General features: G+C 37.1%; 1 pseudogene; it reads left to right on the top strand.

Moving 5' to 3' along the window:
- The first annotated feature begins 2133 nt into the window (after positions 1 to 2133).
- Positions 2134 to 2266, top strand: LOC136336812 (U2 spliceosomal RNA; annotated as a pseudogene).
- The last annotated feature ends 9217 nt before the right edge of the window (positions 2267 to 11483 follow it).

Raw genomic sequence — 11483 nt, 5'->3', positions numbered from 1 at the left:
TGCAAAAGAATGAAACTCGACTACAGTTTGTCCCCTTGTACTAATATTAATTCAAAATGGATCAAAGACCTATATATAAGACCTGAAACAATAAAGCACATAGAAGAAGACATGGGTTCTAAACTCATGGACCTGGGTTTTAAAGAGCATTTTATGAATTTGACTCCAAAGGCAAGGGAAGTGAAGGCAAAATTAAATGAATGGGACTACATCCGACTAAGAAGTTTTTGCTCAGCAAGAGAAACTGACAACAAAATAAACAGACAGCCAACTAAATGGGAAATGATATTTTCAAACAACAGCTCAGATAAGGGCCTAATATCCAAAATATACAAAGAACTCATAAAACTCAACAACAAACAAACAAACAATCCAATAAAAAAATGGGAAGAGGACATAAACAGACACTTCTCTCAGGAAGAAATTCAAATGGCCAACAGATGAAAAGATGCTAATCTTCATTAGTTTTTAGAGAAATGCAAATCAAAACTACAATGAGATACCACCTCACACCTGTTAGATTAGCTATTATTAACAAGACAGGTAATAGCAAATGTTGGAGAGACTGGAGAAAAAGGAACCCTCATTCACTGTTGGTGGGACTGTAAAGTAGTACAACCATTATGGAGGAAAGTATGGTGGTTCCTCAAAAAACTGAAAATAGAACTACCTTGTGACCCAGCAATCCCTCTACTGGGTATATATATACCCCCAAAACTCAGAAACATTGATACGTAAAGACACATGCAGCCCCATGTTCATTGCAGCATTGTTCACAGTGGCCAAGACATGGAAACAACCAAACAGCCCTTCAATAGAAGACTGAATAAAGAAGATGTGGCACATATACACTATGGAATACTACTCAGCCATAAGAAACGATGACATCAGATCATTTACAACAAAATGGTGGGATCTTGATAACATTATACGGAGTGAAATAAGTAAATCAGAAGAAACCAGGAACTGCATTATTCCCTACGTAGGTTGGACATAAAATAGGGACTAAGAGACATTGACAAGAGTGTAGTGGTTGGGGGGGGGGAGGGAAAGGGGGAGGGGGAGAGGCAAAGAAAACTAGATAGAAAGTGACAGAGTACAATCTGACTTTGGATGATGAGTATGCAACATAATTGATCGACAAGATAACCTGGACATGTTTTCTTTGAACATATGTACCCTGATTTATTGATGTCACTCAAGTAAAATTAATAAAATAAAATAAAATAAAAAATAGAAAAAAAAGAAAAAAAAAAAAGAAAGCAGTCAGTGAACAAGTAAGGAGACAAAAGAACCACAACGAATAATTGATGGTTCCCACCCCTCTCCCTTCTTGTCTCTCCTTATCTGTCCCTCTTTCTGTCTCTCTATCTCTGTCTCTGTCACACAAAAAAAGAAAAAGAAAAAAAAACCCACTATCTGTTGAAAAGACTTTTTTTCCCATTAAATTACATTGACATCATTTGACCATCTAGATAGGTGTTTATTTCTGCATGTTCTATTTGTTTCTATTGATCTGTCTATTCTTATTCTGATGCTACAGTGTTCTCGATTATTGTTACTAACAAGTAATTCTTAAAATTAGTGTAATGACTCTAAAAATCTTCTCTTTTTGAATATTTCTTTGCCTATTATAGATCTTTCACTTTTTTTTTTTTTTTTTTTTGTATTTTTCTGAAGCCGGAAACGGGGAGAGACAGTCAGACAGACTCCCACATGTGCCTGACCGGGATCCACCTGGCACGCCCACCAGGGGGCGATGCTCTGCTCACCAGGGGACGATGCTCTGCCCCTCTCCAGCGTCGCTCTGTTGCGACCAGAGCCATTCTAGCGCCTGGGGCAGAGGCGGAGGAGCCATCCCCAGCGCCCGGGCCATCTTTGCTCCAGTGGAGCCTCGACTCCGGGAGGGGAAGAGAGAGACAGAGAGGAAGGAGGGGGAGGGGTGGAGAAGAAGATGGGCGCTTCTCCTGTGTGCCCTGGCCGGGAATCAAACCCGGGACTTCTGCACACCAGGCCGACGCTCTACCACTGAGCCAACCAGCCAGGGCCTAGATCTTTCACTTTTAATGTGATTTAGGATAAGCCTGCCAATATCTACACTGTGTTTTTTTATTTTTTATTGTAACTGATTTGATCGCTTCTCGGCCTTTTGGCTAAGATCAAGTGTAGTATTGTAACTGATTTGAATGTATAGATTGATTTGAAGAGAATGAGAATCTTAAAAATACTGAATTTCTACACCCTGCCAGATAGTTCGGTTGGTTAGAGCAACATCCCAAAGCAAAGAGGTTGTCATTTCAATCCCCAGTCAGGGCTCATACAGAAACAGATCCATGTTCCTGTCTCTCTCTCAAATCAATAAAATAAACAGAATCTTTTAAAACATACTGAATTTCTGAAAAAACACATAATTATGGTGTTTTGGGGGTCTTTAAATTTTTTCTTAACAAAAGTTTGTAGTTTTTAGTATAGAGGGCTTAAATATGTCTTTCATTAAGTTTTTTCTTAATTATATTATGGTTTTCAGTGCTATTAAATGGTATGGCTTTTATTAATTTTTAAATTATTTGCTAATATATTAAAATCCATTGATTTCTTTTTTTAAATATTGACCTTATATCTCAGGATATTTCTCTTTCATTAGTCATAGAATCTTTTTTACATTTCATAGGATTTTCTAATTGTACAATCATGCAATCATGTTATCTATAAATTAAAACAAATTTGTTCCTTCTGTTTAATCTTTTTTTTTTTTTTTTTTTTTTTTTTTTTTACTTTTTTTTCATTTTTCTGAAGCTGGAAACGGGGAGAGACAGTCAGACAGACTCCCGCATGCGCCTGACCGGGATCCACCCGGCACGCCCACCAGGGGCGACGCTCTGCCCACCAGGGGGCGATGCTCTGCCCATCCTGGGCGTCGCCATGTTGCGACCAGAGCCACTCTAGCGCCTGAGGTAGAGGCCACAGAGCCATCCCCAGCGCCCAGGCCATCTTTGCTCCAATGGAGCCTTGGCTGCAGGAGGGGAAGAGAGAGACAGAGAGGAAAGCGCGGCGGAGGGGTGGAGAAGCAAATGGGCGCTTCTCCTGTGTGCCCTGGCCGGGAATCGAACCCAGGTCCTCCGCACGCTAGGCCGACGCTCTACCGCTGAGCCAACCGGCCAGGGCCCTGTTTAATCTTTATATGATTTGTTTCTTGCTCCTTGTTTTGTTGCACTTCCTAGGAGCTTATGTACAATATTGAATAGAAATGGTAACAGACCGGCCCTGGCAGGTTGGCTCAGTGGTAGAGCATTGGCCTAGCGTGCAGAAGTCCCAGTTCGATTCCCGGCCAGGGCACACAGGAGAGGCGCCCATCTGCTTTTCCACCCCTCCCCCTCTCCTTCCTCTCTGTCTCTCTCTTCCCCTCCCGCAGCCAAGGCTCCATTGGAGCAAAGATGGCCCAGGCGCTGGGGATGGCTCCTTGGCCTCTAGTGCCCCAGGCACTAGAGTGGCTCTGGTTGCAATGAGCGACCCCCTGGAGGGGCAGAGCATCGCCCCCTGGTGGGCAGAGCACCGCCCCTGGTGGGCGTGCCGGGTGGATCCCGGTCGGGCGCATGCAGGAGTCTGTCTGACTGTCTCTCCCTGTTTCTAGCTTCAGAAAAAGACAAAAAAAAAAAAGAAATGGTAACAGACCTGGCCGGGGGTGGTACAATGGATAAAACATTGAACTAGAATGCTGACATCGCTGGTTCAAAACTCTAGGCTTGCCTAGTCAAGGCACATGTGGGAGTTGATGTTTCCTGCTCTTCTCTCTCCTCTCTAAAATGAATAAATAAAATATATTTTTTTAAAGTGGTAACACTATTAACTTGGTAACAGTATTTACCTTGTTTTGATATTATGGAAATGATGTATATAATATTGTTTACCATAGGTTTTTTACAGATGTCATTCATAATTGAAATGTTATTCTATGCTTAATTTGAGAATTTTTCATAAATAAATGTTAAACGCCATCAAATATTTTTTGTTTTAATTAAGATAATTATATAATTTTTATTCTTTGTTCATTAATGTGAGTTTTTAATCTTGTCACTTTAAATCCTGAGATAAACTCTAATTATTATATAGTATTTTTCTTATTTTTAAAAAAATTTTTTTTATTTATTCATTTTTAGAGAGGAGAGAGAGACAGAGAGGGAGAGAGAGGAGAGAGAGAGACAGAGAGAGACAAGGGGGGAGGAGCTGGAAGCATCAACTTCCATATGTGCCTTGACCAGGCAAGCCCAGGGTTTCGAACCGGTGACCTCAGCATTTCCAGGTCGACGCTTTATCCACTGCGCCACCACAGGTCAGGCAGTATTTTTCTTATTTAAGGCTGGATTCCATTTGCGATTATTTGGTTAAGGATTTTTTAAGTACATGTTCATAAGAAATATTGGTCTGTAATTTTATTATTATTTTTTTAATTTTAATATCATTTTTTTATGCTGGTTTTATGTTTATAATGGCCACATAAAAAGACATAAGAAATGTTGTCACATGTTACATTTTTCTAAAATAGTTTGTGTAACATTAATGTTAATCATCATTAAATATCTGATGGACTTCATCAGATGAATTAGATGTCTTTAATATGCAAGGAACTATTCCAATTCTCTTTTTATTCTGATGTCAATTTTAGAGTTTGTTTTTCCTGGGATGTTTATCCATTTCATCTAATTTGTCAAATTTATTGGTATAAAGTTTTATATACTATTTCTTTTTAACTGAGTGTGATGATATACTTACAATGTTGTTTCTTAGGCTAATCCTATTTTTAGAGTTATTGAATTTTTTGGATGCATAAGGTTTTGTTTTGTTTTGTTTTTTACTAAGTTTGGGAATTTTTCAGTTGTTGTTTACTCATTTTCTTTTCTGATGCATTCTTCTTTTTAAATTTTTATTAATTTTAATTTATTGTTTACATGGATTCAAGTGTCTCACTGAATATAATTCCCTCACCCCTCACCCCTGTGTCCCTTTTTAAACCCCTTTTGGCCCCTCTCCCCAATTCCCCCCCTTCTTCTAGCATTTGCTGTCCTATTATCTATATACATCTCTGTGTTATATATATATATATATATAGTTTCACTAATCCCTTCACCTTCTCTAATCCCATCCCTTCATCCCCCTTTCCTCTGACTGCTGTCCTTCTGCTCCCTGTGACCCCACCTCTGCCTCTATTCCGTTCTTCAGTTCACTTTGTTCATTAGTTTCCACATATATGTGAGATCATATGATAATTTTCTTTCTCTGACTGGCTTATTTTACTTAGCATAAGTAAGTAAAGGTCCATCCAGGTCCATCCATGCTGTCACGAAAGGTAAGATTTCCTTATTTTTAACGGCCATGTAGTATTCCATTATGTATATGTATCACAGCTTTTTAATCTTCTTGTCCACTGATGGACACTTGGGCTGTTTCCACATCTTGGCTATTGTGCACAATGCATTCTTAATATTTTTTTCCTGTTACTCTATGTTTAACTGCTCATATTACCTCATAGGTCATTTGAGCTTTGTTAATATTTAAAATTTTCTCTTCCTTCTTTAATTTATATAACATTATTAACCTAACCTTTTTATCTGCTGTTGTTTAACTCATTCAGATTTTTTTTGTTTTTTACTTTAGATATTTTATATTTTAGTTTTAGAATTTTGATTTTTTTCTTTGTATACTTTCTATTTTTTTGCTGAAATTTGTCCATTTTTTTTTCTTTTTAATTCTTGACTGAGTTTCTAATAGCTGTTTTGAAATATCTGCTATCTTTTACATCTGTGATTTTGGGGGGCAACTTTTGACATTTATTTTCAATGGGCTGTTTTATCCTTGATGAAAGCCCCCATTTTCCTGCAGCTTCTTAAGTCTAATAACTTTTTTATTGTATATCTTACCTTGTAGAGAGTATCATGTATGTTGTCCTCATTTTAATCCTCTTAAGTTTTGTTTTGTCACTTGGTAGATTACCTTGATCTTTTAAGCCTGATTTTTTGCTTTTCTTGGAGGTTTGATTTAATTGTTTTTTAAATCAAGTCTAGGGCATTTTTTTTCCTCTAGAGCATGGAATCTTGGATGCCTCAATGGCTCAATAATATATGTCTACCTGCTGGCCCAGATTCTGACCTCTTTTAGCCCCTGCAACCTTTAGCATCTATGTATCTATGTACTCCTCTCGGCCTCCTAGAAGCCACACTCTGCTCAACCTTGTGCACTCAGTACCCTGTTCATGAACACCTTAGTCCTCAGCCAAGAGCACAAAATGAACCCTCATGCAAACTTCTAGGGTGCCTTGCTTATATAGCTACCTCATTTTCCATTCCTTTACCTCCAATTCCATCTGCCTCAGCACCTTCAAATTCTAATCGGACCTCCTCGGCTCAGAGCAGGTTCGACTCTCTGGACCCATCTCCCTACTGCAAAGTTGTGGAAAGTCTCCCGAGCAGAAATATGGGGATAATAAGAAGGCTACATTATGATTTTTCCTTTTATCAAAGATGATAGAGATGGTCTCTTTGTTTCCAGGATGCCTGAAAGTCATTGTCTTATATATTTGGTTCATTTTCTATAATTATTTCTTAGGAAGGGAAGTTCAAAACAAGTTATTTACAGTCACAAAAAAGGTCCACTGGACCTTTCTGAGTACCTAGTATGCAAATCATTGGAGCACAAAGAAATAAAAACAAGTTTTTATCCATCTGAAAAATATAAGAAAGGTGCATGTGTAACTAAAATACAAAACACATTAAGTTTTTTCAGTTCCGGGAATGAACAAAGGCCTTTTCCACTTCAAACTTCACAAATGTAATTTCTTGTGTCTTGAAAATTCTTCCTTCTACTGCTGGCATGAATGATTCTTATCTATCCATCAGATCTCAAATAAAATGTGACTTACTCAGCAAAGCCTTCTCTGTCTCCCCACCACAGTTATTTTCTTTAACATTATTTTTTCTTATGACACCCTATAGTTTTCCAACATAACTCTTACCAGAATTTCTCTTTATCCATATCTGTGATTATTTAACTAAACATTTCTTAAGTGCAAGACTAAGTACACTTTCTTTACTCCCATGTTCCTAGACCTATCACAGCATTAAAAAGTTTTATAAAAATAAGCATTTCTGGAATAAATAAAAGATAAGTGTCATGATTAGCATAGAAAATATTCATTCTTTTATATGACACTTCCTATTGGATTAATCAAAGAGGGTATATGAAATTTTAAGAGACAGAGATAGGAAAAGGGACTTTCTAGGCAAGAAATTGGCATGAGTTTAGAAAGTGCAAGTCATATTTCAGGAGGAAGCAACTGGGCCTGCTTTGCTAAAGAATTCATCATAATAGCAAAAATAAATAAAGCCTGGAAGACAAATTGAGTATGGTTTCCTCAGCTTGCCAGCCTAACAATAATAATCAATTTGTAAAAAAAAAGTCTCCCAATAGTACCAATTAGTACATATAATTATTTTTAAAATGTAATATATATTGATATTTTAAAAGCTAGGTATCACACAGAGTTTTTACCAACTCTTACTAAGAAAACATTGGCTGAAAAAACTGATACTGAAGAATATTAGAGCCTAATATTTGAAGTTTAATTTTGTGGAGAAGGATGCCCAGAAATATATTTTATCATTTCCTTTGTGAGATACAATAAAGAGTAAACTTTTTCGACCAGTGGCTCAGGGCCATATTCATAGTAAATAAGTCCTATGACATTTGAAGTAACATGGAGATGGGCTGTTTAGGAGTGTTGCTATAATAAAGTTCTTGGAAACCCACTGTGGTTAACTTCTTATAAGTGTGTGGAGAACGTTTAGAACCAGAGGTGAATGCGTATGAAAATTGAGAGAAGTATAAGTGGGGTGGGTACTGAGAAAAGGAAGCCAGATGCCATACCCATCTGAGACTCTTGATGTGTGCATGCTCTAGTTATTTTCCCCATTTGCAGTTAAGCACAGAAATATAAATGTGTGGTCTACCCACTGCCTCATGCTGTTAATTCTGAGAACAGTTACTGTAGGGGCTTTCTCTGAGGTAGTCAAAGCCACCTCCAGGAATCAATTAGTTTCTTCCTGTTGTTACCCTAGTCCTGCTGGTGAAACCCACTCAGTCACAAGGGATCATAATTAACTCCATTAACAACACCCTCCCCAGTCCACTTGACAGAATGTGTAAGATTTCCCTTGAGTTTGCTTTCTCAAAGTGGTGTCCAATAATTTGAAAAGCTGAGTGACATTGTGCTTAATTTTTCCAGACAGTGTGAGGAATTCTTCGCAAAAGCCAATCAGTAACTAACCACACTACAAGATAAGTTCATCTCCTCTAACACCACCGCAGTGTAGAATGGAGGAGGTGTTAGCAATAAGAAGCTCACTGACCTGGTGGCATTAGCTGAATTTCTGCAAACTAATCCTCTGTTTGAAAAGTTCCCATCCTCTCAGTTCTCATAAACTGAGCTGACTTACACTGGTTCTTCTTCACAACCAGCTCAGTGCGACTGGTCTTATCTCAAAGTCATTTTACTGAGAAACCTCCCCTGACTCCCCAAACTGGATCGTCCACTTCCCCTACTATATATACTTTTTATTCACACTACTAGCATCATCACAAAAAGAAGGTGGTAGTGTATCACAACTAAGAGATGCCCTCCTTATGGTCTAGCTGTCTAACTTCAAACCCCAACTCTATGAGATATGAGCATATGACTAGGCCAGGAATTTGTGTCTTGGTTGCTTTGTATTTGAAATAGAGATTATAATATCTATCTTATAGGGTTGTTTTAAGGAAAAAATAAGGTAATTTTATGTAAATTTAAGTATAAAGCACTTAAAACAATGTTAGCAAATAGTGATCAATATTTATGTCAACTATCATCAAGTCTGAATTATATACTTAATTTTACTTAGCTCATTTGTTATACAATCAAAATATTTATTGAATACTTGATATGTGCCAAGCTTGCTATTGTATATAACAGTGAACAAAATCTCTACCTTTAAGAGACATATATTCTAGTGAAAGAGAAATAAAATCAATAATACAAATAATAAGAAAGTTGCATAGTATGTCAGAAAGTCATTTAAACAACAGGAAAAAAAATCAGAGCAGAGTAAGAAGAATTGCAAGTGCTTATAGAACGGTTTGTAATTTTAAATTTATAGGGTCACAGAAGGACTGACTGTGGAAATGGTATCTGAATAAAAGAAGCATCTTTTTGAATGAAGATCATTCTTATCACAGAGATCCTGAGGCTTGAGTATATGTGGTCTATGGAAGGGCAGGAAGTCGATGTGGCTTCATTGAGCAAGGGAAAGGACGAGGAGGTGAAGTTGGAGAGTTGAGGACCAGGGCCCTTTGGGCCAGTGTAAAAACTCAAACTTTTGCTGTCAGTAAAATGGGAGCCATTGAAGGATTTTGAGCAGAGAAGTAACATGGTCTCTTCATTCTGAAAACATTACTCATGCTGCTCTGTTGAGAACAGACCTTGTGTAGAGGTAGCAAGACTAAAAACAGTGAGATCTTTTAGGAAACTTATTGCCCAAACCCATGTGTGAGATTAGAGTAGCTCAGACCAGGGAGGTAGCAGAGGAGAGGTTAAGAAATAATCAGATTCTGGATACATCTTGAAAATAGAGATAATGGATTTCCTGATGGGATGTTGGCAGGAGAAGCACAGAGAAAGAGAGAATGATAACTACCTACCTCACCCACTAGAAAATTACCCACTAGAAAATGACCATGTTTGTTGTTGTTTACTGTTGTATCTTTGACAGGTAGTAAAATGCCTGGTGCATAATTGTCATTATTATTCAATAAAAGAAGGAAAACAATATTTTACAAGATTGATGTGTAAACTAGAATATCAATTTATTTTTAATCAGAAATCTTTTTATTTTTTCATCTTAACAAGAGCACTCCTATCTCAATATTTAAGAACACAGAAAGCCTATTAGTAATAAGTAAGTTGATTGGTGTAGATGAAATAAAAACATCAGGTAGGAGAGTATTTTAACAGATATTTTTATAGGGCAAAATTTTTCCAATAACTTGCCCCACACAGTATGCCTCCCTACTGGCCTGAGTCACTGATATTCTCTCTGCATAGTGTTTTATACACATCAAATGCACATGGATTCTTGTGGCAGTTTTCCTTCTGTATGAACCAACCAGCTTACATATTGCATAGACTTTTTAGATGTTGTCAGATCATCAGCTTGCCCATCAGCAAGTTTTGCTATTGAAGCCACTCAATTTAAAATGGTTTTTGCATATACCTAATTTAATTAATTTTCTATTTGTTTTTACTAGTTGAAGAGGCACATTGGATGAGAAATTTATGTCTAAGGGGGGATATATATTTCTTAAATTATTTTGCCCCTTTTAATCCTTGTTCCCCTGCAAATGTGTCAGCAAGGTTCAGGTAAAGGTTCTGTTAGCTATAAATGATCTTCTGCCTCTCCTATTCTTATACCTGCTTAGTATCTATCATTTGCAAGTACAGTACTGTCAGTTCTTTAATTTTTTTCATAAGGTACTTTGATTACCTGTTTGACAATAAGTAGAAAACGTGCCTTTATGGCTTTTCCAACAGTGGGATAGACTTTCCTTCCCTTATTCACATTGTGATATGGTTCTCTCAGTGACCCCAGAACACAGCTGTGCAATTTGAAGCTTGGAATGGAAGAAGGGAACCCAGGTTGTACCAATGAATTTGATCCTTTCACTGAGATCTTAGTACTTCCTCATAGCTAATCAGAGTATTTTTTAGTTAGCTAAACACATCCCATGAATTTCATATACACTAATATTTAATTCAAAACTTTATGTTCCATTGAACATTTTTTAACGGTTTATTATAAAATAACCTTAGGGTGTCAAAATTCTAAACAAATTGCAAATTTTGCTTGTATGAGTAAGCTACCCAACTGATCCTTGATTTCTTAAACTATTGTTTATGGTAACTGGTAAATAAGACCAGTTGGAAACCTGTTTTACTAATTTGAAACCAAATGGTAGTTCTTTCACATAGGAAATTGGCATATTATAAATGATTATCTCTTGGGGAAAATATGTATATATGTTCAATAAATTTACAGAGTTATTATATCTCCCAAAGGCACTGGATATTCTGTGTCTGAAATGACTTGCCTTCTACACATATTTTTTAAGTAAAACTTCATAGATGAAAATAGAGAAATATAAAACAGCTGTATGCAGAACAACCTAAAGCCTCTTCAAGGAAGAAGTGTCATCCATAAAATTACATCAATTAGAAGTAAAACACCTATTAGGTAAATGGTTATTTTGGGAGATATCTATAAAAGCGTTTCCAACTTCTTAAATAACAGAAGAAAATGCAATAGCAAAACTGAAAACTGGGCTCTGGCCCATGGCTCAGTTGATACAGTGTCGGCCCAGCATATAGATGTCCCAGGTTCAATTCCTGATCAGGGCATACAGAA

This window comes from Saccopteryx bilineata, chromosome 4, assembly GCF_036850765.1.
Source record: "Saccopteryx bilineata isolate mSacBil1 chromosome 4, mSacBil1_pri_phased_curated, whole genome shotgun sequence".
NCBI lineage: Eukaryota > Metazoa > Chordata > Mammalia > Chiroptera > Emballonuridae > Saccopteryx > Saccopteryx bilineata.
This window is presented reverse-complemented; position numbering and strand designations above follow the sequence as displayed.